Here is a 24,832-nt window from a genome sequence, read left to right on the forward strand (position 1 = left end):
CAACTCTACTTGGCTTTTAGCCTTTCTGACTTTATCCCTACATGATCTGACCGCACTAAGATAGCTTTCCTTGCTAATCCCACCCTTCTTCCACTCCTTCTAGGCTTTCTGTTTTTTCTCAATTACCTCTCTGAGATGCTTGCTCATCCAGCTTGGTCTACAACTCCTGCCTATGGTTTTTTTCCCCTTTCTTGGGATGCAGGTTTCCGATAGTTTCTGCAGCGGCAACAAAGTAATTCCAGGCCCCCTCCGCATTTAGATCCACAAGTTCTTCAGTCCAATCGACTTCCCTAACTAATTTCCTTAATTCTTTAAAGTTAGCCCTTTGAAATCAAAAACCCTAGTCCCAGATCTATTTTTGTTTATCCTTCCATCTGGTTTGAACTGAATTAGCTCATGATCACTCGAACCAAGGTTGTCCCCTACAACCATTTCTTCTATGAGGTCCTCACTACTCATCAAAACCAAATCTAAAATGGCATCCCCTCTTGTCGGTTCTTCAACTACTTGGTGAAGGAATCCATCAGCTATCACATCCAGAAAAATCTGAGCCCTATTATTGCTAGCACTTGTCCTCCAGTCTATATCTGGGAAGTTAAAGTCTCCCATGATCACACGTTTCCCATTAGTGTTTACTTCCTTAAAAACATTAAAGAGGTCTCTATCCATCTCCAAATCAGATCCCGGTGGTCTGTAGCACACCCCAAGCACTATCTCAGGGGAGGCTCTAGTAGCTTTCTTTCCCAGTGTGATTTTTGCCCAGACAGACTTTGTCTTGTCCATTCCTTCACTTCTTATTTCTTTACAGTTAACCTCCTCATTGATGTACAATGCTACTCCACCACCTTTGCCTTTATTTCTGTCTTTCCTAAACAGCACATAACCTTCAATACCCGTACTCCAGTCATGACTACTATTCCACCATGTTTCTGTTATCCCTATAATATCATCTTTGTATCTTCAGATATTTCAGTGTTCCCCACATATCAGCAAAACTACACTAATGGCATTTGCCCTCAGAATTAAGACAGTTCACAGCATCTGTGGTCTCCTGATATCTTGTTGCTTCAAAATATCCAAATAGCCACAGCAGAAAGAAACTACTTTTTCTACCTCCAGCTGGTCAGGAAATTGCATCTGATTCTGTCAGAATCAGAAATGGCCACTAGAATCCATGTGTTTGTGGCCTCCTACCTGGCCATTGTCATGTCCTAAGCACCTGATCCGAAGCCCACTGAAGAAAATGGAAAAGACTCCCATTGACTTCAGCAGGCTTTACATCCGTAGCTCAGAATGAAAAACACCTATCTTGGAATTGCTGGTTAAAAATGCAGCTTTCAGTCTGTGGCGCAACACTAGCTACTGAGAACACACATCACCCCAGTGTCCTGCTCTCTGTCCCGGCTTCCCATTGAATTCTGAGCCAGTGTTAAGATTTTAGTATCATCTTCAGCCTCAAGGGTGGATGGTCTGAATCCTTAAAGGTTCACAACTGCAGTGGCCAACTGCCAAAAGGGCTGGGATGCAGTATGGTGGCACAGAACCATACTAATTTACTAGGTGAAGATCTGGTCTGCAAATCTGTGGTATTTTGTGTTGAATGAAAATTTGCATGCTGTCTGGTTCATTCTTCTTACAGGACCACCTAAGTGCATTTTTTTTATTATAAGAAATATTTTCTACAAAAATATCACATTTATCCAGATATTTCCTAACTCTGTTTTCTTGACAATTAAATTGACAAACTACAGTCCATGCAGAAGTTCAGTGGGGTGTTGAAATTTTGTGGTCTTTCAACTGTTAATTTGTTTGAAAAATGGTGCTGCGTAACAGGCTTGAGGCAAGCAGTATGCTAATATTAGGTATAATATTTTCCCTTCTTACAACTCAGATTATCTCTCTGCTACAGTACAGACCAATTTAGTCTTTTCAGGACTTTGTATAATATATAAAGATTGATATATAGCAGAGTTAAATCTCAGAGAATATTTTTAGTAAAAGTCAGGGACAGGTCACAGGCAATAATGAAAAATTCACAGAAGTCGGTGACCTATCTCTGACTTTTACTAAAAATATCCGTGACAACATGGGGAGCCTGGGCAGCTGTGCTGGGGGTGGGAGCTCCGGGGCCCCCTCTGCTGGTGGCTCTGAGGGTTCCCTCTGCTACCCGGAAGGGAGGGGGGAGCAGCGGGAGTCCCCTTGTCGCCTGCAGGAGCTGGGAGCAGCGAGGAGCAGTGCTACCCCGCAGCTCCCAACCGCACTGGCTGAAGTCACGCAGGTCTTTGGAAGTCATGGATTCCATGACCTCCATGACTGAATTGCAGCCTTACTTATAACCCAGGAGTACTACATTCATGGACACTAGAGAATTATTCATATTAGAATTCACCCTACTGGAGTGCATTGTCAAACCATGTAGACAAGCCCAGAGTGTATGGCAGGGGGCTGTGAAGCCTTATAACCCCCAGTCAGAAGGGAGTGGGCCACAGATCCCTGCTCAGGCAACAGCTGAGGGTCTGAGAGGGCACTCCTGCAGTGGACCAAGAAAGGGAGGAGGGGGGTAACATGTGCAGTGACCCCAAAACTGTAACAACTGTACACATCACTGTATATAAAGTAAAAGAAGCCATGTTATATATAAGACTGAGTTTTCGACCCAGATTATCAGTATAACTCAACTAACTCAGGTTGAGAGATAATAGCATATACTGTAACATCTGTGCTTACGCATATCATAATATGCATTTTGCATAAATTAAACAGTATCTGCAGATTACACAAATATATCAAAAATAATATTTATTATTTTAAAGGCCTAGTTTTGAAAGGTGTTGAGCACCCACAGCTCCAACTGATTTCTGTGGGGTCTGTGTGTGCTTGGCACTTTGAAAATAAGGTTATTGTACATATACATATGCGTGCGCGCACACACCACACAGGCACAAAGGGGGTGTGTATGAGAGTGTGTGTGTGAGAGAGAGATAAATAATACTGAATGACGGCCTTCCATATAATCTTTGGGTACAATTTTGTCTTGCTAACTAACCATTTAAAAAAAAGTCTAATTCAGGGTTTATTTAAATGGGGAGTTATTTTGGAATAGCTAATACCGATTAACTCCATATTTAGATAATCTTATTCTGGAATAAAAGCATATCGAGTTAATCAGGAATAGTTAATCAGCTTCAAATATATACCTTATCTTATTCTGGATTAATTTTCATATATAAAAAAGCCCTAATACTATAGATTCATCTGTATAGCTCACATGTCTAGAGGAAAAAGGAATTTCTGTCCAATTTATGAGCAAGGAAGTATTTTGCTGACTACATGTAATCTTCTTTACATAGCCACAACCTCAGGAAATATTCATTTTTGAAAATTTGTATTAAGATACATTGCTCTTTTACTTCATTGATCATTAACCCCAAAATACTGGGGTTTATCCTACAAAACTGACAAAAACAAGAAGTAATGAACACAGGCAAATGGACTGTCCTGTGCACATAGCAGGAGGATACCCAATGCAGTCTTCTGGCAGTTGAGAAAAAGTTAGTTGGGATTTGGATTGCAATTTTACTTTTCATTCGCACGTATTTATCTTGGAAGAACCATTAATTTAGAAGCTTTCAGTGCTGATGCCATTTAAGGAATTTTTGTATAAAACTTTGGTTATTGTTAACTCTAGTACACACCAAAACTCCACATACCATGTAAAATACTGCAGGTATGTTTTTGGCTCAGAACTGATCTCAATTTGACATGAGGGTTTTATTGTTGCCAAATACACTGTAGCAGAAATCATTTCAATTTAATTTCAGCTTGTGAGACTGGTGAACAGCTGTCCCTTCAAATACAAGGATAAAGTGCTGGACTGCTAAAATGCAACACTTCTGCCCTTCTTAATGTATAATGCATTTCCAATAAAGCATCATTGGGCTATGTGCCTTTAGCCCTGAGTGAACTGAAAGCCACGTTCTCTTTCCAGTTTTACCCTTCTTACTTACAGCTTTCCCATTCATGTGCATGACAGAGGCAGATGAAATTAATATTAATTTTCCAAAAAAAATCATGTAGTGTAGTGGTTATGCAGTGTACATGAAATCTACTCACAAAATTTTTTTTTTAAAAAAAAAAAGGTAAAATGACATTCCCTGTCCTAGTCTTAAATCTTTGACATTATGATGGCAATATTTCTAAGCAAATTCTTAAGGAAGTCTCTAACTGATTGAGAAACATTTCCACATCTGCACCCACCACCTTGCTCAAATTTACATATATGTGAAGATATTTTTTCCTGTAACATATTTAATATAAAAATGCTGATACAGTTTGGACTAAGTTCCTTTATTTGATTTGTTGCAAGTCACCTGTATGTAGACATATGACACGCACCGATAAGCAAAGAGCCTGCTAGCTGCACAGTTCTTGATATCTTCACCAACAGCCCATTCGTGCTTCTGACACATAAATGACAGATGCTGAGCAGAGCTCTGATGGGTTACACTTATCTCCCAAAAGTCACATAGTTGCCTACTGCTAACTCGATTTCCCACCATCCGTTTCTTTCCTCTATCTCTTTGCTTCTGCAATGACACCATTTTGGGATTGCCCTTATTCTAAGGTGGCTCGGACATCAGCTTCTTTAGGAACCACTAGGACATTACAATAGAACGTTAGCACTACCCCAGATACAAATAATGGATGGATGTGTCTTACTCCAGCTGCCTTAACAGAACCAGATAATTCTTTGTTTGCTCCCCCACCCCCTCAATTTCAATCCCTTTCAGTAAGTTACTAAAGTGCCTTCTATCAGCAGTGATCCTAATATATCCATTTTAAAATATGAATTATCAGGATCTCTTTCTTTAGCTTCCCTCACATCATAATATCCAAAAGCTCCCCCCCCATTCACTGCTGTCCTTCCAATAATTCAGCTGTTCTCATCCTTTCACATAAAGCTTGCGTTGCATCCCTTTCCTTGATGCATAAATAACCACTCATGACATTAAACTTTTTTTTGTGAGCAACCAAAGGAAAAAAAATAGTATACAGTAGGGCTGTCCAATTCTATTTTCAGCATACAAGGTAAAAGGAATAGTAAACATTCTGGATTTTACTAACGATTCAACAAATCAAGATAATTTGCATTTCTATACTGCCTTTTAAGTAATGGTTTCAAAGTATTTTGCAAAAACATATTTTACAAATCAAGCCTCAGAATTCTGCTGCAAGATCAATAAGTGGTATTCTCATCATTTTACAGAAGTGACAATGAGGTGCAAAGAATTCAAGTAAGTGGACCAAGGTCACCAAAAATGTCTGTGGCACAGCTGAGACTAAAACACTTGAATACCAGTCCTACCCTTTATCCATTAGACAACTCTTCACCCTCTGTTACAGAACAAACACATACTCTCTTTCTAGATTATAAAACCAGTGTGATCACAAAAGTTCCTAACCTAAAGAGAGAGAATATGCTGATTGTGTTGTACTTTCCTTCAGCAGAAATACTTAGTAAAGATTTCTAAATGTAGTAAATCGTATCAGTATTTACTTATACAACTGTGTAAGCTTATCTTCCTATTTCTGTGGTACATATGTTTTATTTATCAACAATATTCTGTAAATGAAACATAATTCCCCTGAAAACAAGAAGATTTCTCTCTGTTTTTAACTATGAAAACTTAAGACTTTTCAACTTAAGGACATGAGGTGAAACTCTAGAATACATGTAAATCACTGAAATTCAAATCCTGTTCTCAGACATATGGGCTCCCCCGATGTCAATGGAAGCCATATGCACATCAGTGGTTAAATAAATAAATAATCATCTTTGGGACAATGAAATGGAAGATTACAACTAAAACATCTTTCCTTTCAAACATGCACATTACAACAAAAGATATTATTTGCTATCTGGTCAGTCTGAGTCTGTCCCAAGTAATAAGAACTTCTGGTGTTCTGAGGATAGAAAAGATTAAGGTCAAAGAACATAATGAAGAAAGAAGATCAAAGGCATTAAACGTCAATTTTGGAACAGATAATGAGAAATACCTATAAAGTGAAGTATTTGAGTCCAAATGACAGGAAAAAACAAGCTGAGCTCTAAAACACATTTCTCAAGAGAAAACAAATGCTACAAATCCGATTGGAGGTTGAATGAGAAATGTTATTGGCATAGCATCATAGGAAGCTGAAGACTGATTATCAGACGCCTGATGAGAAAACAAAATCCAGATAACCAAATATCATTAAAGTAACCACTGCATGGTAATGAAGAATTAAAGGAAATAAAAGTACAAGTGGGGAAATTCCAGCATTAAAAGTGCACAAAAGAAAAAGTTACACTGATGGGGAAATCTGCCCCTTAAAAGTAGTTCTGCCTAGTGGTCTGCCCACCCCATCACATAACGTGGCACTTGAAGATTTTGAAAGTACAGTACGTATACAAGGACCTGGGAGTTACTGACAGAGGAAGCAGTCCCATGAGTAAGTGGTGGCTGGGAAGAAATCCCGTTACTATGTCTTTAAGGGTCAGGAGCCTTGCAGAGAGGCTGGGGCAAGGTTCTCCTCTCACCCAATCCAGTGGATCTGAGCTTGGAGAAGGGGACCAAAATAAAAGCTGTGTCCTCCTTCGCAGCAGGGCACATACCAGCAGAAGAAGGCTGGCTTGCTGAGGGCTCTGAGTTTGAGGATTAATAAGGGAAAAGGGGCCAGCTGAGAGAAAGGCTGGTGAAAGCCTAGAAGCTGGTGAAATTACAACCCCAGCTCCAAAGAGGAGAGCTGGAGACTTCTGTTTTGAGGGAGTGATCATCTGAAGCACAAACTCATCTCCAACTTATGTGTCACAATAGCTGGCCACAAGGCAGCCCCCAAATTCACTCTTTCAGTCCCCCAAAAATATGTTTCTAAGACCTGCTAAATGGTGTTTCTATTCAGTAGGAATATCCAGCTACACTGTTAAACAGTTATGAATATAATAAAAAGTTAAAAAAAAAAAAAAGAAAAAAATATCATGTGTAGTAGTATTTAGAGTTTTAGAGCTACTGCAAAGTGCAAATCAATATAATTAGGCAAATCCAGAACCAGCAATGGTTAGAGACATCTAAAAAGATAGCTGTGCAATGAACAGTAAAATAAAGGACTTCAGTCACCAGGACTTAGAATTTCTGTACATTTCACACACTTTAAAGTAGTACATTGATGTATGCAGTGTTGTTGTACCCATGCTGGTCCCAGGGTATTAGAGTGGCAAGGTGCATGAGGTAAGATGTTTTACTGGACCAACTTCTGTCGGTGAGAGAAGCTTGAAAGCTTATCTGTCTCACCAACATAAACTGGTCCAATAAAAGATATTACTTCACCAGCTCCAAGTCTCTCTAAGTACATTGATGAGCATACTCAATCTTAACCAAAGATTCCATGTAGGAATAAATGTTTTAGGAAGCTGAGTTATTTTATTGGAACTGTGCTATTTTTAATATCCACTGGCACACGACAGTGCAGATTCTGCTGTCTAAACAGTGGTGCTATGATTTCCCCCGGGCGGTGCGCTGTTCAGGCTGTAGTGCTTCGGAGCTAAGCAACAGTTTGTTTTCATTGTGATGGTTCGTTGTTACATCTCCTGCTCCCTTAGGTGGATTTGTGCTTAAATTATTCAGAGTAGTTTTCTCTTTTGCACAGTGTGAAGCTGATAAGCCTTGCTGGCAGAAAAAAACCCCCTTAACTGTTAGTTTCAAATTAATAAAACCATACTACTTTATTAAAAAAACCCTTCAGCTGTGGACCTTTTGTTCTCTTTCTTATGATATATGTTGCTAGCAGCAGCAGAACTACAGCAGCTGGACTCCACTTTCTTTTTTCATCCTTTAGTACATACTTCTCATTCTTCCCCCATACTGAATGAGGCTGCTGCATGTTCAGAATTTCTCACTGGATTGCTTTCCCTCACAGCATAAAAGTTCTGGTCCTCTTGCACCCTGAACTGCAGTGGCTCTACAACAACTTTTTTGATCCATAATACAGTTATAGCATGGGAAAGGACAATGAATAATTCTCTATATTGCCCTATAAGGAACACTTCTGGGCAAAGAGAGAGATTCATTCTCAGTATACATTCATTCTTTAACTGGCATGCTGAGATAGCTAGCAAGGGTGCCAGTTGTGAAAGTGGTGTATCTGTTAGCTATGTCTATCCACTGGGAACTGGGCTATGACCACCATTTTCTCCTCCAGTAGTACACTTGACAACCATGGTATATTTAATGTAAGCAGAGTCAGGATGAGCTTTACCCTGACATCTGGTGGAAAGAATTTCAGAGAATGTATTTGCATAGGCACACCTACTCCATCCCAGGCTGCCAAGCTGTGGGACTGCTTTGTGATAGAAATGACTCAACCTCAGTTGGGTGGTACCTGCTAGACAAGGGACATGGGTTCCAAAACCCAGTGAATTGAGAGAGGCTGGGGACAGGTATCTGTGCCTGGTGGTGTAGGCTCCTTGTGGAGCCAGAAGTACCAGATCAACCCACTCCTCTCTCCACTGTGGAATGTCAGAGTTGATTTTTTATTCCCTTAAGAATCTAGATACAGGTTACTCATGGCCGGTGCTACCATTTAGGCAGCCTAGGCAATTGCCTAGGGGGCCAGAATAATTGGTGGGCACCGTTTTGCTGAAGGGGGCGGCAGGCAGCTCTGGTTGACCTGCCGCAGTAGTGCCTGCGGAGGGTCCGCGGGTCCGGTGGAGCTGCCGCAGTCTTGCCTGTGGGCGGACGGTCAGCTGCTTGCACGGCTCCGGTGGACCTCCCGCAGGCACGACTGCGGCAGCTCCACCGGAGCCGCGGAGCACCAGACCTTCCGCAGGCACCACTGCGGCAGCTCCACCGGAGCCATGGGACCAGCGCGCAGGGCGGTGAAATTCCCATCCGCCGAGGGTGCTCAAACCCCTAGCGCCAGTCCTGAGATTACTGAGCTGAACTCAATCTGGGCTAATGGTGCACTAGCACTGGGGCTCCCCTACTATGAGCTGAGATCACTTAGAGTTGAGATCACTAAAGAGCTGGAATCACTGAGCTGAGAGCATGAGTACTGTGCTAACTAGTGGGGAGCCTGAAGCTATACGGTGGAACAGAGCAGCTGGCAGAGCGGAGTAGCTGTGGGACAGGTGGAGCGGCCCATGGAGCGAGCAGAGCGGAGCAGTTTGCGGGGACAGCTGGAGCAGCTCACAGAGCAGAGCGGCTGGCGTAGTGGAGTAGAGCAGTTTGTGAGGACGGCTGGAGGAGCAGAGTGGAGTGGCTGGTAAAGCGGAGCAGATCGTGGAGAAGGCGGAAGCAGAACCCCAAGGAGAGGCAGGGCAGTTGGCCCCGGACCACGTAAGGTGCCCCTTTCTACCCAGGCTGGGGGAAGGGACCTCTGCAGATAGACTCTCAAACTTTGGGGCTGCACTGACCCAGGACAGAGACTTTTGGATTGTGGGACTTTTGGGACTGTGGGTGATTTGGGGGGTTGCTGGACTCAAGAGCCCAGGGAAAAGGACACGGCCCAATTTCCTGGGGTGGGTCTTTGCTCACGGTTTAGTCTAGGAACTCTAGTTGAGGGGTTTCCCCAATTTAATGCTTGTTGTTTATCTCATGTAATTAGACCTTTTCTGCTACACCGAGAGTCTGTGCTTGCGAGAGGGGAAGTATTGCCTCTTCGAGGCGCCTACGGGTGTGTGTAACATTTTCCCAGGTCACTGGGTGGGGGCTCGAGCTGGTTTGGCATTGTGTTATTGAAACGGAACCCTTGGTTACTGAACCCAGCCCTTGTTGCTGCCAACTCAGAGGGGCAGAAGGGTTATATAAATAATTTTAATTACTACCTTCATATGGATTTGGACTAGTGACTTAGAGGTATCCTGTTATAGAGATCAGCCAATCCCTAACTTTGTAAATGTTACCCTTCAGCATAACATAGGAGTTTCCAACAAAATCTATCAAACCTTTCCTCCAGTGGTTTTGTTGTATCCATTAGGAATAATGGATGGCGTTTTGGAAAAACCCACATGAATTGTTTCCACTTATAAACTTAACAGCTACATGTGCATATAGTGATAAGGGCTTTATCTCTTAAGACACATGCAACGGTTTGAATCTTGAACAAAAGACTAACAGCATCTCTGTTGTCTAACATCTAAAACATTGAGCAAAATGTATGGTTCCAGTTGTGAGGCATATAACCTTTGAAATGTTCACACAACAAATAGTGGAAACCTCAGCACTTTAAAGAATAGTACTGTGCAAAACGTGTTAAGAGAAAAAGGGCATGAAAACATCAACTTCCACCTTACATTGCTAATTTCATTTGACAGGGTTTTAATAATGCGAGGAGCCTCTTTCAGACCCTATTACAATAAGTGTATTGTTCCTGCAGCTGTTAAGCGAGCCAAGGACATGCCGGTAACTAAATTAACCAGAAACAGTATAGTTTTTTTTTTTCCTTCTTCCCCTTACAGATAAAGTTTAATAAGTTCGTCGCTGACAGCTGATGAATTAACACACCTAGGTCTGTAAACAGCAATGTAATTAGTGATGGTGAGGTGTAGTCAATCCAGGGGTGCTCCTCAGTTAGACTTTGGTTTGTTTTCAGGGTGTCTGCTTTGTACTTAAATTTATCTGGGACATAAACAGGATAGTGGAGAGTAGGTGCCTTGAGATCGAGAACTCCACAATCCTCATCCTCACTCTGCTGCTAGGACTTGTGGAAAATCTTAACCTAACTGGGCCTCAGTTTCTGCTGACAATGTGGAGATAATATATTGAATGTAAGAATTAGTTCAAGTTTGAACAACCTTCCGCAGAACTTTATGACATTATTACAGAAAAGGAGCTATTGGCTGCTCACTCACCCATACTTTTCTCATGAAAACCTCAACTCCAGATTGAAATCTGCATTTCTACGGAGAAACATCGGTGGGCTAAAACTATCAAATTCCTTCACCCTCCTCAAATGAGGAACTCATTAAGCTCTTGCATTTAGATTTTTCTTTGATCGTGTTTTTTCTCTAGCCATTGAGAAAGCAAAAATATTGCACTAAATACTTCAAGAGGCAGTTAGAAGTTAACTTTACATACATTATGCATAGCAGCCAGACTGAAGAGGCCAGCCAATCACAGGAGAATTACTGCTTGCAGAGAATTCTTACAGGTGAATACCAACAGATGTCTATTCCTAGGTCTGGCACATGTCAGCAAGGAGTTATTTATAGATTTGCCTCAAGGCAAAACTGTTTGACATTCACACTACATATCTCATGGGGCATGAAGAGTTTATTTACAGTGAAGTCTATTAGACTGTTAAGAATGTTTCCCCTAGGGAAAAAGAAGTCCTCAGACTGCAAGGATATCAATCTACCTTTCATGTGTACACACATGCTTAAAACATCATATACAAGTACTTTTTGCAAAATAACTATTGTTTCTACTCTGTTTGCTGATGTCATGCTGTCAAGATGAATATGTAATTCACAAAACTCTTTGCAGCAGTTTATGAACTGTAGTAAGTCACTTTAAGAAGTGGAAATTACATAACTGTTATATTTCTTCACAAAGTCTTTAGTTGGGCTACAATACTGCACACTAAAATACAGTCAGACCTGTTTGACATCACAAGTGGCCCAACTGTGGCTTCTACTTTAACCTATACGTTTGTAACCACAGAAGCCAAAAAATTACAGCTTTTTATAATTGAAAAATCTATCTGGAATCATGCCGGTTTTGTTTGTTTACCATTAGATTGATTAGGAAGCATTAAATAAAATGTTTGTTGCAAGGCAATTAGGGTATGAACATATAACTGCAAGCTGGATATGTTAATATACCTTACAATATTCTTCCTTCACAGTTCACTATGATTTTGTGGCTCAGTCCCAGGCTATCCAGTTCAACAACAACAACGACAACAAAAAAAAGGAGAAGACCCTCAATATAATGAACACTTTGAAATGAATTTTTGTAGCCTAGCAAGAAAATGTTTATTACCAAAACTAAGTGTTTCTAACCTTTACTGATTAGGACTGCCTTTGACTCTGAATAAGCCCTTCCACAATATCCTATTAATTTCCTCACGGAGAAATAATGGTTTTTAGAATGCTGGGAACATACCCGGTGAACTGACCTCAAATGTCTATTGGGAAAATTTGTTTGCCCAAGTTTTCAATTCTTTTTAATTGCTGTAAAATGGTACATGCCCAGACTCCTTAAGAAAGGCTCATTATAAAATTCTAGCAATTTTACCCAGACATTGAGGGTTTGAAATTTCAACATACACTGCATCATTAGTGAGTTCAGAATCGATTTAGAAGGAAGACTGGGTAGGGGGAAAGAAGCAGAAAAGGGAGCAGTATACTAAAAGAAAAAGATTCCATACACAGTATATATCATATAGCAAGGACCCACTTGTACCATCCTAGCTTTTGCGGGTCTTCTATTCCCAACAGATACACAGACTCTTTTCACTACAAAAACATGCTATGGAAATATGGTGCCTCATACTTAGCAAAAATGAGTTTAAGTAACAGACAAAGACTTATGAACTCTTACAACTAGTTTTAAGTAAAAATACTCCAAAGATTCACAAATCATTGACTTTCTCACAAGATTTATCCATCCACAATCTATATTTAATTCAAGTATAAAAGATGGGGCCTTTGTAATAAAAAATTCTGCATCAATCTTCTCTTCCCATAAAGAGCTTAATTAAGATGAAATAGATGATGGGTGACTGACTCCAGACCATATTTGTTGTACGCCCCCTCTACTGCTGTCTCAGTCCCACAGTTCATAAAACTTGGCCATTTCCAGAGATCTGATATTAGACATGTAATGTATCTGGTCTCATATATTTTGTTATATTTTACGTTTTTCCAAAGAGAAAAATGTTCTATTTATAAAGCAGTATTTTTGTCTTTAGGCCTTAACACTGTTGCACCAATTGGTACAAACTGAAGTGGTTTGATTCAGCCATCTTTCATGGCACATCAAAATATACATTATTCGTTTTTATATCTTTGTGGTACGATGTAAAGTAGATTTTCAAGAAGATCCTGTAAATACTTTAAAAGGTCATTAAAGCACATGAATCACGCACCAAAAGCATAATATAACAAAAAAACCGAAAGGAATAAAATAAAATGATTAGAAATATCAGTGGTTTTCATTAAGAAGTCAGCATTCACTAAAAGTTATTAGACAGCAGTATCTCACACCACAGTTACTTCCCTACGCTTAGAAGAAAAATCTTGGTGGTAAACGCTGTAAATTAAATGATGACTGCAGCAGCTCGTTAAGCATTCTGCTAAATATTGAATTTAGAATTGGGGTTTTTCTAAAGTCTAAAATTGGAAATGAACTTTTCTTCAAGAGCCTATATTTCTCTCTACACAAATGGGATATTAGTATTTAGTAGCTTGATTAGTTAAGCTGACTTTTAATTATTTCCCTGAAGCTTAGTTACATTTATGAATTTGCGTGTAATCCTTGCGCAGGGGCCATGCTAATCTACTCTGTATCTCTGTATTTTAGTATATGTTGCTGCCGAAGCAAGTGCCCTAGGCAAAAGGTTAAAACATCTGTCAATCTTTAAGGCAAACACTGAAGCTCTATTCTATTGACATTTAAAGAGGGAGTGAGTGAAGAAAGAGATTAAGGGTAAACAATGCTCTATTCTCCTACTGAACATCTCATTGTAAAAGACACTGTCAGCACTTCTATCAGATTCCACTCACCCCAAGACAAACTGGCAAGCACAATTTGTTTGCTTGTAAAGCACTGATAACTGTTTGTTGGGGTGGCGGGGGGGGGGGAAGTGCAGTGAAATTTTCTGTAATGATCACTGGTCTTAGCCAGTAAAGTCTCAGTTCCTTGATACTAATCACATTCTCCTACTGCAGGGGTTCTCAAACTCAGGGTTGGGACCCTTCAGGGAGTCGTAAAGTTATTACCTGGGGGGTCGCGAGCTGTCAGCCTCCACCCCAAATCCCGCTTTGCCTCCAGCATTTATAATGGTGTTAAATATATAAAAAAGTGTTTTTAATTTATACAGGGGAGGAGTGGTCCACACTCAGGCTTCTTATGTGAAAGGGGTTACCAGTAAAAAAAAAAAGTTTGAGAGCCACTGCCCTATTGCAACCACCCATTGTGACAGAGAAAAAAATAAATCAAGTGGATGATTCAGAGTAGGTTGTTTCTAAAACTAATGTTGAGTATGCTGATCTGACCCAATCTCCATACTGCCAACCTGCTACGGAAGAAAATACATTGGTGCCCCTCTGAGTTTGACACAAACAAAAATGCTGTCACTAGTATATTTTGGTACTATTGTCTCAGGTTCATTATCAGTTGTTTTTGATGTCCTTTTCCATAGTAGCCTTAAAAAGGAGATATCTGTTGCACACTGTAGTAGTGCCTATAAGCATTTTTCTTTCTATGTAGAAGGAAAAGATAGACTTGACTAGAAAAAAGAGGTTTCTACCCAGAGGGTGAAGAGGAGACACAGACTATTTCATAGTATCAGAGGGTAGCCGTGTTAGTCTGGATCTGTAAAAGCAGCAAAGAATCCTGTGGCACCTTATAGACTAACAGACGTTTTGGAGCATGAGCTTTCGTGGGTGAATACCCACTTCCTCAGATGCATGTAATGGAAATATCCAGAGGCAGGTATATATATGTGTGCTAGCAAGTAAGCTAGAGATAACGAGGTCAGTTCAATCAGGGAGGATGAGGCCCTGTTCTAGCAGTTGAGGTGTGAAAACCAAGAGAGGAGAAACTGGTTCTGTAATTGGCAAGCCATTCACAGTCTTTGTTCAATCCTGAGCTGATGGTGTCAAATTTGCAGATGAACTGAAGCTCAGCAGTTTCTCTTTGAAGTCTGGTCCTGAAGTTTTTTTGCTGCAGGATGGCCACTTTAAGGTCTGCTATAGTGTGGCCAGGGAGGTTGAAGTGCTCTCCTACAGGTTTTTGTATATTGCCATTCCTAATGTCCGATTTGTGTCCATTTATCCTTTTCCGTAGAGACTGTCCAGTTTGGCCGATGTACATAGCAGAGGAGCATTGCTGGCATATAATGGCGTATATTACATTGGTGGATGTGCAGGTGAATGAACCAGTGATGGTATGGCTGATCTGGTTAGGTCCTGTGATGGTGTCGCTGGTGTAGATATGTGGGCAGAGTTGGCATCGAGGGTCTGCCTGAAAGATAATTTGAACTGACAAATCGCTACCATTTGGTCACTCTTCGGATTTAGATGGGAACTCATTTGTTGGCAGATTTGCTGGCTTTACCCTGTAAATAACACTCATTTCTTTTTCCTAGTTAATAAACCTTGAGATTGTGTGCTACAGGATTGGCTACTGGCATCATCTGCAGTGTAAGATCCAGGGTACCGGCTGATCTGGGGATGAACTGAAGCTCAGCAGTTTCAACTACAATACCCGCATGAGGAAATAAGGAAACAGATCAACAGAGCCAGACGTGTACCCAGAAGCCTTCTACTGCAAGACAAACCCAAGAGAGAAACCAACAGGACTCCACTGGCCATCACATACAGCCCCCAGCTAAAACCCCTCCAACGCATCATCAAGGATCTACAACCCATCCTGGACAATGATCCCACACTTTCACAGGCCTTGGGTGGCAGGCCAATCCTTGCCCACAGACAACCTGCCAACCTGAAACATATTCTCACCAGTAACTGCACACCACACCATAATAACTCTAGCTCAGGAACCAATCCATGCAACAAAACCTCGATGCCAACTCTGCCCACATATCTACACCAGCGACACCATCACAGGACCTAACCAGATCAGCCATACCATCACTGGTTCATTCACCTGCACATCCACCAATGTAATATACGCCATCATATGCCAGCAATGCCCCTCTGCTATGTACATCGGCCAAACTGGACAGTCTCTACGGAAAAGGATAAATGGACACAAATCAGACATTAGGAATGGCAATATACAAAAACCTGTAGGAGAGCACTTCAACCTCCCTGGCCACACTATAGCAGACCTTAAAGTGGCCATCCTGCAGCAAAAAAACTTCAGGACCAGACTTCAAAGAGAAACTGCTGAGCTTCAGTTCATCTGCAAATTTGACACCATCAGCTCAGGATTGAACAAAGACTGTGAATGGCTTGCCAATTACAGAACCAGTTTCTCCTCTCTTGGTTTTCACACCTCAACTGCTAGAACAGGGCCTCATCCCTCCCTGATTGAACTGACCTCGTTATCTCTAGCTTGCTTGCTAGCACACATATATATACCTGCCTCTGGATATTTCCATTACATGCATCTGAGGAAGTGGGTATTCACCCACGAAAGCTCATGCTCCAAAACGTCTGTTAGTCTATAAGGTGCCACAGGATTCTTTGCTGCTTTTACAGACTATTTCATAGGAGAGAGAGAACGCTGATCTCCACTAGGCAGCTGACCATGGACTAGAAGAGAAAAAACACAAAATGGGAAGAGATTTTAATAAGCAAGGTAACCGCTTTGTACAAAGACATCTAGCCTGTTCTTGTGAGTCACTGCACAGCCCTTGCATAGACAAGAATAGAGCTGAGATTTCTCACTATGAATTTCTTGGTTGTATCTGTTTCTTCCCTTTTCAAACAAGTCAGTATATGATTTCAAATATAGCTATAGTTACTACGGTGCTGATGATGCCAAGAGATTTGAAAAGTTCTTTCAGTGAAGGGAGAGGGAACAAGCAGTGAGATCAACTGACCCAAAAGTGCCACAGTCACAAAAAGTTGTTTGAGGCTGCTCTAAAAGAAGCCACAGAATGACATACCCAATAACATTACAAGGTACCACTATATGGTAACACTGAGTAACGCAATATTTGCCTTCTTTATAATCAAGGTGATGGTGGCAATAATCATAAATTGTACCAAAACAGAATTTAAACCTATATAACCTGTAGTTCTAAGCTAGTTCACTAAAATACCAAACTATAAAACGATATGGAAGGATACACAACAGTAAAAGTCACACAACCCATCTTATTTAGTTTTCACTAGTTCCTTTCAAATTATATCATGAATAATCTAAGTCATATAATTAAATGCACCAGTAAGTGGATTTCTTTATCTTCCAATAATTATAAAAATATGAACTCAAGATAACACAAAAGGAATGATAAATTTTCTGATATTAAACTTAGTAGGCAGAAGGTTTAGAGTGTGGTTTTCTCCATGAGAAGGCTACCTGATGTACATGAAAGAGATTCTCTCCATGTCAAAGGGGCGGTTGTGCTGTATAACAGAGCTACTTTCTGATCTGTTTCCATGGCAACAGCAGAATCACATGGGCGAAGAATGAAGAGAAAGATAAAAAGCCTTTTAAAAGTGTTATAAAAAAAGAGTACACGTTGCTTTGGGTACTTCAAGCATGTCAGGGTTTATTTTTCAAAAAGAATAAAGTGAATTATTATGGAAACTATGGAGATATTGACAAATTTAGATCTTGTCTCTCTGCAACCTTCTAGTACAAATAAGATCCAAGAGTGATTACCTTAATCAGTACTACTAAAGATATTTTAAATGTTTTCTTTTTTTTAGTCTTGCAACCATTAATGACTTTTTAAAACAATTTTTATATAAATATTCATATAAGAACATTTCTCTGTATTTTAAGGTTCATAATATAATCTTTTAAAACGTATCAAGTGGGAAACTATATCTTTAGTTAGTCTGTAAATATCCTCTCTCTGTCTCCAACTAGCAGCTTTGTTACTTGTCTCTAAATTCTCACTTCGGTTGATATACTGTGACTATGAGTGTTCTAAACAGAGCATAGGCTTTTCTTATATTGGATTTTGACAGTCCATCATGGCTAAGGGTATTTCTCCTTACCCCAGCTCATCTATGCAAGAGTCAGCAGATAAACATATGAAAAAAAGACTGGTTCAAAGTTTTCCTCTCCCTAAATGAAATTTCCCTTACTGAACCTCCATTTCCTTCCCATTACTTTCACCCATCCCCTACAACATAATTTACAGTAATCTGCAACAAAGAAGGTCCTGTACTGTGTAATTACAGCTATATTTGGACCTAGTGCTAATTCTGGCACTTTTAGCAGTCTTCTTAAAAGGTGAAGTCTCTTATTTTCCATCTCAAGCCAAGTCTATTTTTGTAGCACTCCTATTCTTTCATATTGCTAAGAAAAAATTAACCTACTTCAAGTAGTATAAGAGAAGCATAAGCCTATTTTACTTGTGATCCCGAAATTAATCATTCCTGATGTTTCACTTCCATATTATGGAGTTCTGCAGAAGAAAAGAACAGCATTCACTAAACATTCTAGCATGGGTTTCTGTGTTTTAATACTTCCAATATACAGTACTACACATAGTTTTCAACGAAGTACTGTTTAGAAACCAAAATTCAAGGTAACCTCAAAAGCAAGCGTATTAAGAGTCTGAGCACAATAATACCTAATGCATATCTGACAAAACACAACAATATTTAAGAGCTCTGTTTATTATTATTCTTTTTACAGAGATTACCATTGAAAAAAAGAGTCATATCTTTTATTCCAAGATTAAACAGCATGCACAGGTAAGTAACAAGGATAACAACAGATAAGTAATCGTGACAAATTCCACTGAATACTTCAATGAATTAAGCAAAATATACAGCACAGCTTAATGAAGCATAAACTTCATATCCCTGCCCCCAGTAATGAAATAAGAGATTAAATTTGTATCTCTCTATACTACTCCATTTAAAATCCCTACATCTCTGTGTATTCTCTCAAGCAAATAAATGTTTAAACAGATTCTTTTACTAACCATATACCAAAATAAGTAAATTAGTGTTAACTATTAACTACAAAAACTAATCAGAAAATGCAATACACCTCTACCTCGATATAACGCTGTCCTTGGAAGCCAAAAAATCTTACTGCGTTATAGGTGAAACCGCATTACATCAAACTTGCTTTCATCCACCAGAGTGCACAGCCCCCTGCCGAGCACTGCTTTACCACGTTATATCCAAATTCATGTTATATCGGGTCACGTTATATTCTGATAGAAGTGTACAATAAAATAATTCACCCGGCACTTCACAATTCATAGATGAATCAAAAAAAGAGTTTCACAAAAATTAAATAGTTGCTCAGAAATTAATAGTACCACACTGCATTTAAAAAAAAATCCAATTTCTCATGGGTCTCCAGGAGAGGAACTCCTTATGGCATATCACAAGCCTGAAGCATCAGGACTTCCCATTGAATAGGATGGTGGGTAGGGCTGTGGAGTTGGGTTCTGAAGTCGCAGACTAAGGGCACACTGAGGCCTCCCAAGGTCTATTTGAAACAGATATGCCACCTTGTGATCACTTCGGTTCTTCAGAAACAGGGCAGGAGAGCAGAACATCAGGACCATATTTTAAACACAAAAAAACCTCTCCTAAATGTTGGAAACTAGGGGAAATCAGAACTAAAAAGATAATTTTCTGAAAAATAGCACAAATCCATATTTAAATCCATATTAGAATAGGTAGGAAAAATTCTGATCCTATCTGGAAGCCATGCTAGCTCCATGTCTAATATCATGCTTGGGGAACTGGCTATCACATGGAATCACAGGAACTGATTTGCTGAGATAATGATCATTGCCTACAGACTCATCACTTGAGTAAGCTGATTCCTTATGAATGGTGGGGAATGACTGCCTTTGGCATGCTATTTGTCTCAACAGGAATTCGTAAAAATTCTTGTGTGTGTACTGTGCCCACAAAGTAAGCTACAGTGGAGCCTTATCCAGTGTTTTTCTGTGAATAGGCACCTGTGGAAGTAGATGAAAGATTTATACAGAAGATTCTTTGTTTCACCCTACCAGGCCACACACTTGTAACATCGTTTTAAATCTGGGGTTATCCCAAATTACTATTTCTCCATGAAAAAAGGATTGAAATTAAAGTATAGATAATTTGAGCCACACAATCCTGGCAAGCAACAGGAAGAAAGATCTGGCTATCTCGTCTTATAAATAGCTTTATGAAATCCTCCTCTACTTCCAAGCCACTATGTTTTTTTCATGGTCTATTTTAGTAACCCATAGAGCAACCTTTTTAAGAATAAATGAGTCAGGTTGTACTCTCAAGGCTAGAAGCCTAAAAATCAAACTCCTCAACACACATTATCCATCTAATGTCTAAACCTCACTTTTTAACCCCATCTAAACATGCTAAAAAGCTTTTTGACTTTGATTAAATAAAACACTTCATTAATTTTTTGTTTTCTTAACTTTGCCCCATAAAGTCAAACTCAGTTTACTCTCAAATACCCTGTATCACATTTTACTGGAATCGACATAAAGTCAAGATTAATTTTCACCATTTCTTCCCAGGTATGTGGTGTCCATTTAAATGTATAACCCAGGGAATGAGAACTAAATCACCAGCGAGGCAGGGAGAACTTGTAATTTGTAAAGGGGATTTAGAGCCTTAGGATCTTAAAGTTTACTGATTTTCCAATGAAAATTAGGATCCTAAATACCTACATGACTTTTGAAAATGGGATTTGAGCTCCTAAATCATTTAGGTTTTAGCCAATTTTTCACTTTATGGGTTATGAGGTTCTTTGTTGTGTTTTCTTATTAGCAAGAAGGGTAAAGTAAGAAGTACCACATCTATATGAAACTGACAGACACAGGGGATAAGAAACACTTTGTCCAGATCTTCAATATCACGATAATGTGCTGGATCTATATCAAGTTTTTCATAATAGAGTGGCAAAAAGATTCTCTACCAGCCAATTCTGTTGAAGGCTCATCCTGCAACTATAAGGAAACCTGGATGGCTACTTCCTGGATTGTTTAAATTTATTTAGTGACTAGGCAGGCTAATAGTAGCATATATTTGCTTAAGTAATACAACCATGTATATAGTCTCCTATACTGAACTGATGTTATACCTCACTCGTCACTAACTGCAAGAGTCAGGAGCTTTTAAGCAGGAGTATAATTTGTATGAATTGCCTCTGTGATTACCTTTTTTATCAAAGTCAATGCTGCATTCTAACTTGCTGGCTGATAATGATCCACAGCTGCACTGAAAATGCTCTTTCAACAAACAGTGGAAAGAGTGGAATTTAAATATTTAAGAGCAGTTATAAGCCAAGGAAGGTCATACTTAACATTTCAGAAACACGTATTTGAGGGCACACTGCTAGTATTTTATCTAGATTTTTACTGTGCTCAAGAAATAAACACAGTGCTACGCCTTTGCTGCATGGTTTGTGTGCCAATATTATGCTGCAGATCTCTATTCAGAAGACAAATTTAGAAGGAGGAGATATTGATGATAGTGGTGAAAACTGGATGGGTGTACACCTCTGGATCATTCCTATCCCTATCAAAAATTTGTGATTGCACTTAGCGCACAGAGCGTTTTCCACCAACATCTCTCTCTCTACCTTCCCAGACTACCAAGAGTAGCAAACAAGGCTTCAACATTATTCTGATTTGGTCACATTAAGATACTTAAGCTGTAACAGACAGAGCTTTGTGTAACTTGGTAGTTTCACTTCACAGGATCTCTTGTGAACACTTTCTGCAGTTCAAATGAGGTGGGGGGGTACAAGTCTCAGAGTCTAGCTTTGAGTTCAGGAATCAAAAGCATTAAACATCTCTAAGTCAAACTCAGTTGAAACGGCCATCTCATTCTCTCTCTCTCTGATGCTCTGTGGAATTGTAAAGTTAGCCTGATTTCAAAGAAAAGATACAAAAGTGGCCTACAGTTTAACTGAAAAGGTTTGCAAAACTTCAGTGACCTTTGAGGTACCTGAGGTTTGAATTTGTAACAAAAAATGAAAGCAGCAGACAAATGCTGTGTGGTTTTGAGCTTTGTTCCCTACATTCTGCAGTGAAGCAACGGGAGGTCCTCTTAACGTTGGAAATTCTCTTGTCATTATCAAATCTGGCATGTAAATAAATCCCAACCACTCTACAGAAAGTGATGTACCATCTTAAGATTTCAGTGTATTTCTCAAAAGGTAGATGAGGGGCATTATTGCAGTGAAACCAGATTATTGTTATTAATACTAGCAGAGCTCTCAGCAAACATTTCTAACTTTAATATATTATAATTATTCAATAATCCCTTCCGTACAAGAGGGACACAACTTTTTTTCCCTTTTTTGTTGTAAATGCCTCTGGATACAGATTATATGACTTCCTGCTCTCTACCAATCTTTCTAGAATGTCAAAAAAGGTGACATTTCCTCAAGCTTGTAGTCCTCTTTTAACTGTAGGATGGCTACTTGGGTTTTTTTTTATCCTGTTGTTCTCTATCAATGTACAGTGTGATTAAAATGGGTACATATTTTGAGTGTCTCTGCCAGGAATTGTTTAATTGTTGAAAGAAATCATGCATCAACAAATATAGAAAGAATGCAAAATGTGGTACATGTGAATTTGTTATCTCACACTGCTGGTACAACACTGACTTCACGATCCAGGATAGTAAAACCAAAGGAAGGCCCTTGAGATCTAAGCCATACATCCACAAGGACCTTACTGGCAGTGCTGTGACCTTTGTTCAAATCACAGATGCAAAGCATGTAGCTTGTTTTCTAATGTCTCTGACATTGGCCATAATAGATGTTGAGCTTGAAATTACACTTTGTTGGATTTCCATAGGAAAGTGATATTCAAGGCAAAAGGCATCATCTGCTTCTTTATGTCTGAAGTGGAAATCTAAATTCTTCCTCCTTCCCCAAAATATTTTTTTAAAATCAACATAACAAAAAGAGTAGACTCATGCATTTAATTAATAGGCCAATGTAATGAGCACTGGCAAAGTAAGTTTCATTTGATTTACTTATTTTCTTGCAAATGCTGTTAATGTCACTGCTCCCATAATTTCTGCCTTCTCCATCTTCTAGGAAATGTATTTAATAATTGAAACGAAGTATGCTTTGAGGCACTATACCTCTCTCCCTAGACAAAAATCACTTTCTTGAAAAAAAAAGAGAGAGAGAGAGAGATCATGCATTGTGTATAAAACTGGTCTGGAAACAGACAAAAAACACTCTTTCACAAAATGGCACTATATTATTTTCCTTGGGAGTATTTAAGTATTATTGATAATTGAAAGACTATTTTCATCTCAAAAACTTGGAGAATCTCAAATGCAAGTTAACTAGACACCTGAATGAAATGACAACAAATATATCAGACAATTACATACATACTAAAGCATTTTTATAATTAATATCCTTTTTCACAAAAATCATCATATGGTACATTGGAAACACTGGGGCATGGAAACAGAGTTCTGCATTCCAGGAGTATGCAAATTGTACTAACGTACGTAGTAGTAACATAACAGAGTAAAACACTAAAATGTAAACATTATAAAACCTACCAAATATTTTAGCAAATTGAAGCGTAACAGTCTATAACCCTCTTCATTTACTAGTACCTATTGTTGTAGAGAAGATTATTAAACATTTATTTTCTGTATTATTCTTACAGGAAATAACACACCATGCTTTGGGGATTAAATGTATGTCAACACTGTAACTAATCATTTGATAACCCAAGTGAAGTATTTAAACACTGTCTCCAAAATCCAGACAGGAAATGTAACATGCAATATTAAAAATGATTAACAACTTTCCAGATAATGGATTCTATAACAGTTGAGAGGCTTCATCCGATTAAATGGCCTCACACTTTCATTTGCAATGCTGCACCGCCGAAAAGAAAAGCCAGGAGCGTGCATTGAAGAATACACACTTGAAGTATCAAAGGCAGATTTACAGCCCGGATATATAAACTAATTAACCACTAGTACAAAGGACCTTTCTGCACATTCTCAAGCCTAACAGCTCACTGCCTCTGATGTTGATTTTAAATGCACCATGTTCTTTACTAACCTCTTATTCTCACAGGTGAATAATAATGTGAGCATATTTTAACTCGTTTATTCCTTTCTGTTTTTAAAATAATCTAAAATCTAAAGTAACAGTTTATTATTTGTAGTCACACATGGTATTTAGAATACTGATAGTAAGAACCACACAACACTGTGGATGAAATCCTGACCCTGTTGAAACCAATGGGAGTTGTGACACTGAATTCAATACCTCTGTTCCAAAAAAACATAGGCTAATGGGAAGCACAACATAATAAGCTGGTGGTGTTGTCTATCTTGTTTTGAGTTCAAAGTGGTGCCGGTCTCTCTTAACTTCTGCAAATTGGCTCTTCACCCACCCCTTGAGTATAAAGTTTTGCCTACTAAAATGTCAGGTAATATCAGGCTCCAACACAATTAAGTCAAGTAGTAGAAGACAGAGTTAAATTTGGGTGGCAGCACACAAGTATTGCAGAACAGGTGCATGGCTGGGAGTGATTTGAAGAAGGGAACATTTGGAACACCACTCAGTAAGAAGCTGTTTCACATGAGAAAGAGAGGGATGTGCCAAGAATGGAAGATGAAAAGAAAGGGAGCAATTAGGAGGAAGACTACCCCCAAGACACTGGGAAGGGATAAGAAGAAACAGAAGGGTGGAGTGGTTTAAATGGCATTGCGAGATGCTGGAAATGAATGAGGGGGAATAAGGGGGAGTCAGGGTACATAGATAAGGAGGTGAAGGGAAGGAGGTCAGAGCAATAGGAGAAGATTATTTTTAATCCCAGAAAGATTAATTTAGCCACAGTATTTGGGTCAGTATGAAGCTTCATGTATACTAAAGAATTGCACTGTTGCAACTTGAAGCTGTTCAGTCACAAGGATGCAGGTTGGTACAGTGCTGCATGTCCACACTATCCA

General features: G+C 39.4%; 1 protein-coding gene and 1 non-coding gene across 6 annotated transcripts in view; both read right to left on the reverse strand.

Annotated features, from left to right (window-relative positions):
- The window catches only part of PRKCA (protein kinase C alpha), a 311,156-nt gene that overhangs the window by 151,223 nt on the left and 135,101 nt on the right, over positions 1 to 24,832 (reverse strand). The window lies entirely within an intron of this gene.
- Positions 13,481 to 13,583, reverse strand: LOC115635827. Its single transcript, XR_003996703.1, has one exon. It is a non-coding gene; the product is annotated as a U6 spliceosomal RNA (small nuclear RNA).

This window comes from Gopherus evgoodei, chromosome 15 (genome assembly GCF_007399415.2).
Source record: "Gopherus evgoodei ecotype Sinaloan lineage chromosome 15, rGopEvg1_v1.p, whole genome shotgun sequence".
Lineage (NCBI taxonomy): Eukaryota > Metazoa > Chordata > Testudines > Testudinidae > Gopherus > Gopherus evgoodei.